This window comes from Hippocampus guttulatus, chromosome 4 (assembly GCF_054856545.1).
Source record: "Hippocampus guttulatus isolate MCC_2025c chromosome 4, RoL_Hgut_1.0, whole genome shotgun sequence".
Taxonomy (NCBI): Eukaryota; Metazoa; Chordata; class Actinopteri; order Syngnathiformes; family Syngnathidae; genus Hippocampus; species Hippocampus guttulatus.
The window spans coordinates 6,330,627-6,337,161 of NC_141264.1; positions in this window are offsets into that span (position 1 = coordinate 6,330,627).

Below are 6,535 nucleotides of genomic sequence, written 5' to 3' on the forward strand. Positions count from 1 at the left end.
CTGTTGTTGTTGTTTTTTTTGGATAACCCAATGGCAATCATGCATATTTATTGTTTTTGCCAATAGTCTATAACACAAAATCAACTTCAATGTATTTGTTTTCTGAGGTGAACATTTCAAAATGGGACACTCCAAGACGGACACACTCACATTTTAACCATCCCATTTTATTGTCCAGGTGAAAGTGTGTTGTCTCTTCATGGAAATGTCCACTCAACACACTTTTCCTTTCTCTGGAACTAATTACAGCCCTGTCATGTCTCAATTTGTTTTGAGCTCTTCTGAAGAAACATGTCCGGTAGGAGAAGGAGCCGATTGTGGTGATGATGAGTGGATGTGGACCGTGGGTCTATGTTTCATTGCTTGAAAGTAATCCCAATAGTGTGTGAGCGCTCATAAGTACTTTGTTACCTAGATGAGCTGAGATAAATGATGACTTCAACATCTGGAAATCCAGTCTCGCTCCCTCTCTCGTTTTGCAAAGAACTACTGACCCATGATTCAACTCATGGAGGAACAGCGAGAGAGCGAAAGAGAGAGAGAGAGAGAGAGAGAGAGAGAGAGAGAGAGTGAGAGAGAGAGAGAGCCTAAAAGGGGAGACACATGGTACTAAAAGTGCTTGTCATGAGGAGAAAAAGCTGTGTGTTAAATGGCATTGTTGACCTGTCAATCCAAATAGAAGATACCCAGTACACATGCATCCGTACGTAAAATTTGATTGAGGTTGATGTTATGATGTCAGCTAAATGGCTGACACTGTGTAAATCTGATTAAATATAATATTAATATCATGAATGAAAGAGATCATTTGTGTTGGATGACATTGTGACTGTTTTCACTTTGTACTCACACAACAAATATCCGTACATTTTCTGAATGGCTTATCCTCTTGAGGCTCTCAGATCAGCTGGAGCCATTCCCAGCTGACTTCACTCCTTTAATTGGAGGCAATTGCGGGGACGTAGATAGAATGTACAGTATTACAGCATGTCGCCAAAAAACATTCCTAATCACATTACACCCAGGGAAGTCTTCAGTGAAGCAAACACCAATGTTTTGAGAAGATGGGAGGAAGTTAGAGTACCCAGAGAAAACCCGTGCAAGCCTGGTTAGAATTCCGTACAATCAACAGGTGCTTGGTGTGCATGCAACTAGAATGAAGTGTCGGCAACACGGTTCTCACGAGCCGTGTGCGGCTCTTTGATCATTCTGCTGCGGCCCGCTGTGTCTTTGGAAAATAAGAGCGTTTAATGTCAAATGTGTTTTTTTGTTGTTGTTTTTTAGTTGGTGCTCTTGAAACATTAAAAAAAAGACAAACGATATATAATCGTGATCATATATATATATATATATATATATATATATATATATATATATATATATATATATATATATATGATCACGATTATATATCGTATAGGCTGTGCAAAGAGGCACCTGAGACGATCCAAAACATAACTGCAGGGTGTAAGATGCTGGCAGGGAAAGCCTACATGGAACGCCATAAACAGGTGGCTGGCATAGTCTACCGAAACATCTGTGCGGAGTATGGACTGGAAACCCCAAGGTCAAAATGGGAAACACCTCCGAAGGTGGTGGAGAATGACAGAGCGAAGATCCTGTGGGACTTCCAGATCCAGACTGACAAGATGGTAATGGCGAACCAACCAGATATCGTGATCATAGACAAAGGGCAGAGGAAAGCCGTTGTAGTGGATGTAGCGGTCCCAAGTGATGGGAACATCAGAAAGAAGGAACACGAGAAACTCGAGAAATACCAAGGGCTCAGAGAGGAGCTGGAGAGAGTCTGGAAGGTAAAGGTGACAGTCGTGCCTGTGGTGGTCGGAGCACTCGGGGCAGTGACCCCCAAACTAGATGAGTGGTTGCAACAGATCCCGGGAACAACATCGGACATCTCAGTCCAGAAATGTGCAGTGCTGGGAACAGCAAGTATACTGCGCAGAACCCTCAAGCTTCCTGGCCTCTGGTAGAGGACCCGAGCTGAATGAGGGACGGACACCACCCGGGGGGGGGGGGGTGAGACGAGGATTTAAAATATATATATATATATATATATATATATATATATATATATATATATATATATATATATATATATATATATATAAATTACAAATTAAACAATATTTTTAAAAGTATGATTATATTGTAATGTATTATTAAAAGAATGATGAAATATTTAACTATAATACAATTAGAATAATCAAATATTAAAGAATATGAAGAACATATTTCATAATTCCATTACCTTATTTTACAATTTAATGGCCATATTACATGTTTGTCTGTTATTCATCAAAATGGTCTTTATTTCAAGATGTTGTTTTTATTTATTTAATTTGGACTCTTTTCAGCTTCCATCATGTCGTTCCTACTGTGTGTTAGTACATGATGAGGATCTTCATCACACTTCTGCAAAGCTTGCTGACCAGCTGATTAATTCAATCAGGTGAGGTGGAGGAGGGAAACATCTAAAATGGGCTGGATCGTGGTTCTCCAGGACCTGGACTTGGGCACCCCTGATATAGTCTATTGCTGGTGTGTCCTCAGAAACGCTCTCCATTTGGAGGGACAAGTATTTCGCCTGACAACAGCGATATACTGCACGGCTCTAGTGGTAAAGTGGCCGTCTTCCAATCTGAAGGTTGCAGGTTTGTTCGTCAACCCTTGAGTGCCTTTATTTTCAGAAATTCATATTATGCAAGTAAAATTTACTGAAGACCTCCCCTTGTAAAATTTACTGAGGGGGCATTCAAACGAAGCAGGTGGGAGTTCATTCTCCAGCAGCTTCTCTCCCCCTGGTCTGCAATTGCACGTTTGCGTCAACACACCTTCGCAGGCCATTGACAGTGCATGTAATGTAATGACGACGGAACACAGATGCAGATGGCATTTTTGGTTGGCTACAGGTGGCTTCACTTCACTTCATGATTACAAGTAGGGCTTAAATAGACATCGACTAGTTTGTTCAAGTGTCTATTTTCGGACTTGCATGAAAATGATGCATTCTATATTGCAGCTCATTGATTTCATACATTGATTTAATGAATGCAACAGTTTTTCTTTTACATGGACAGGTTAACAAAAACAACAACAAAAAAAGACAATCTACACCAGGGGTGTCAAACTCATTTCACATGGTGGGCCACATATGGCCTCGGTAGATGTCAAGTGGGCCAGACCATTAAAATGATACCATACTTTGCTATTAATAACCAAAACAATATGTCTTTCCATTGTTTTGGTATAAGTAAGCATAAGAACATTTAATGAACATATCTTTTACGAAACATTTCATGAAGCACCTTCCATTTCCTTCGACAAATGTGCAAATTACTTTTATCATTGACATATATGCATTGCAACTGATCCCACTGATTGTACAAACTTTAAGAGTAATTGGTATTGAAAAATATAGTAATGCACTTTAAGATTAAACGAGATTTATAAAAAAGGAAGTTTTAAACCATTTACACGTGCATTTAAAATCTAAATGTAATCCCTGCCTACACCTTACAAACTAAGGAGAGTGCTATTAAATGTGTAAATGTGAGAGTGCTATTGATAGCGTCTGCTGTCATGGGTCTGTCTCAGTGACGTAATGTGGGTGCTGTTGTCTTCTTCTCTGATCAAAACAGTGATGAATTGCACCTTATTAAAAATATTAATTCTGTGTCTTTTATGCATTTTTTTTCACTTTTAAATTATCCTGCGGAGCTGATTGAACCTCCTTGGGCCTTATGTTTGACACCACTGCTTTACATAATCATCTCGCGGGCTGGATTAAACTCCTTTGCGGGCCAGAGCCGGCCCGCGGGCCGTACGTTTGACACCCTTGATCTACACAGTGTTTTTGTCATTTACAAAATATTTTGTGGCTCCTGGTGATTTCTTTTTTTCTTTCTGTGTGAGATGGTCCAAATAGCTATTTCCATCCCAGAGCAGATCACAAAATCGTGTACAATCAATAGTGTTTAATAAACCAAAATAACATTGGGGTCCATCGGTACCAAGTGCAAATGAAACCAAAAACAACAATGACAAAATGGTAAACCATAAAGTAAGTATACAAACAATCATAAACTAAGGACACACTGCTGGATAGAACTATGGCGGAAAGGACCAAAATGACAAACAATAGCCTGGCTGTCCAGAATCAATATTTTCAGACTTTTTCTGCTCCAAGCAAACAGGAGAAACATATCCATGCTTGTATCTCGAGTAGATTGAATTATTTTAACGGTCTTCTTGTTGGACTCCCTCAAAAGAGCATCAAACAGCTGCAGTTCATTCAAAGCGTTGCAACTAATTAGAGGACCCATCTTGGTCACGACTGTCTGTGTCCTATGTGTTGTGTTGTGCTATTTTTGTTATTTTGACTTCAAAATGGCACCACGAGAGTGGCTGCCTTTCCAGCAGCTCCTATATTTTGTTGTTCTACTTCTTCCTTTCATAACTTTGCTGCTGTGAATTGGAAATTTCTCCATTGCGAGACTAATAAAGGTTTTCTTATCTTCTTATCTTATGATGCTAATAATGCAACAAAGCACTTTAAAAAAACAAAACAAACGTTTTCCCACACACAGTGCTCCGGTGAATGTCGGTCATTAGTTCACAGTTGAACACATCATTTGTTTTCAACGCCAGGTGACACTTGGACACAAGGACATGTTGGTCTCTTTTTGCTCTGTGTTTTGCTGATAAATGATCCACTGATCCATCATGATAAGCCGTGTGATCTGTGATAGGTTTCAACCCAAGAAATAAACCATGCTCACACACTCTTCTACTGAGGCCGTTTTCCTGCGCGCGCACACACAAGCCTCCATTCTCAATATTAACATAGCTGGCCATCCCAGACGAGCGCTCATGCATCTGACTGGTCAAGCAATAATGCTGAAGATTGATGGCAATACTGCAGACAGTGGAACACATTCCTTCTCTCCACACAACACGTTATCCTCGAACGAGAATTCACCAGCCTTCTATTCACTTCTTTTGTTCTTGTTTTCTTTTGTACAACAAGCAAGAAGAGACGCCTTGAACAGGCCTTCCAAAGGTCCACATTGGGAACAGTGGTCGGCGACTCGACTGAAGGACATCATGCGCGGAAGTACACACACACACACACACACACACACACGCACACACACACACACACACACACACACACACACACAGCTTTTTTTCTTCTCAAGTGTCTGCTACCCATGAGGCACTTCCGGTGTTGTTTTTAATCTCTTACTTTTAATTTTGCACATGTGCCAGGTTGCACATATATTTCAGCCAATCAGGTGAGTTTATTGGAGTTTACACCGAGGGTCGGCAACATGCGGCTCCAGAGCCGCATGCGGCTCTTTAGCGACATCTAGTGGCTCCCTGGCGCTTTATAAAAAAATGTTTGAAAATGGAAAAAGATTTTGACAGTAGGCTAATCTAGCTCAAATATATAGATACATGTTGCACCTCCAAAAAAGGAGAGCTGTGGTATTGGTTTTTCAAAACGTACACTTTATTTATGCTTTTAACAGTCTCGACAAACACAGACACGTCTGCGTCCAACTCCGTGCCTTCTCTCTTCTCGTTCAACTCGAGAGGCGTTCAAAGACAGCCTCCGAAAAACGTAAATTCATGATCACTTCACTGACACTAAGAAAAGCGAAAATAATGCACCAAAACAAAAAATCAAGCGAGGAAATCACAAAATAAATTCTATGGGGTGTTTGTGAACACACAACAAAGGAATGAATAACAAACAATTCTGAGACAGTCCAGTCTCCTACGTACATACAGCATGTGTTTCTTTCATTGTAAGTTTTATAGAAGGCTTTTATTTTTTTGCGGCCCCAGACATATTTGTTTTTTGTTTTTTGTTTTTTTGTCCGATATGGTTCTTTCAACATTTTGGGTTGCCGACCCCCGGTTTACACGCTAATGCGAAGCTTTTACGCTTCAGCACATGCTTGTCACAGTCAACTTGATGTATTCTTTTTTTCCTGTCCGATATGGCCCACTGAAGCACTGCACACCTCTTCATTTAGAATTTTATTTCGTATGTGCAAACCCGGAGATCATCTGCAATTCTATTTCAGTGTCATATTTTCAAAGCTGTATCAAAAGAGTTAAATAAAAACACTGACACGGATAACAATAGCATGCTGTTTACCGAGTGCATTTATTAATTTATTAATTTCCATGACCATTTTTGCACAAAACTCACATGCAGCGGATGGATGGCATCTCTTTCTGTGTATCATGGAAAGTTTGACTGAAGGCTGGTGTTTCAAAATTTCAATTGTGTTTTAATATATTGCAGGGGCATGAAAAGCGTGCAGTTAAGGGAAAGATGACTACATTTTTCGTTTTTCTATTTTTGTATGTGCGTGGAAAGCGTTGCTCAATAATTGTGCCATTGTTTTAAAAATATATAGAATGAGTCAAAACCATGAAACTATGGCCCATATCCTCTTTCTGCCCCAAGAAAAATGCGCATTTTTTGGGGGGGGGGCGGGGG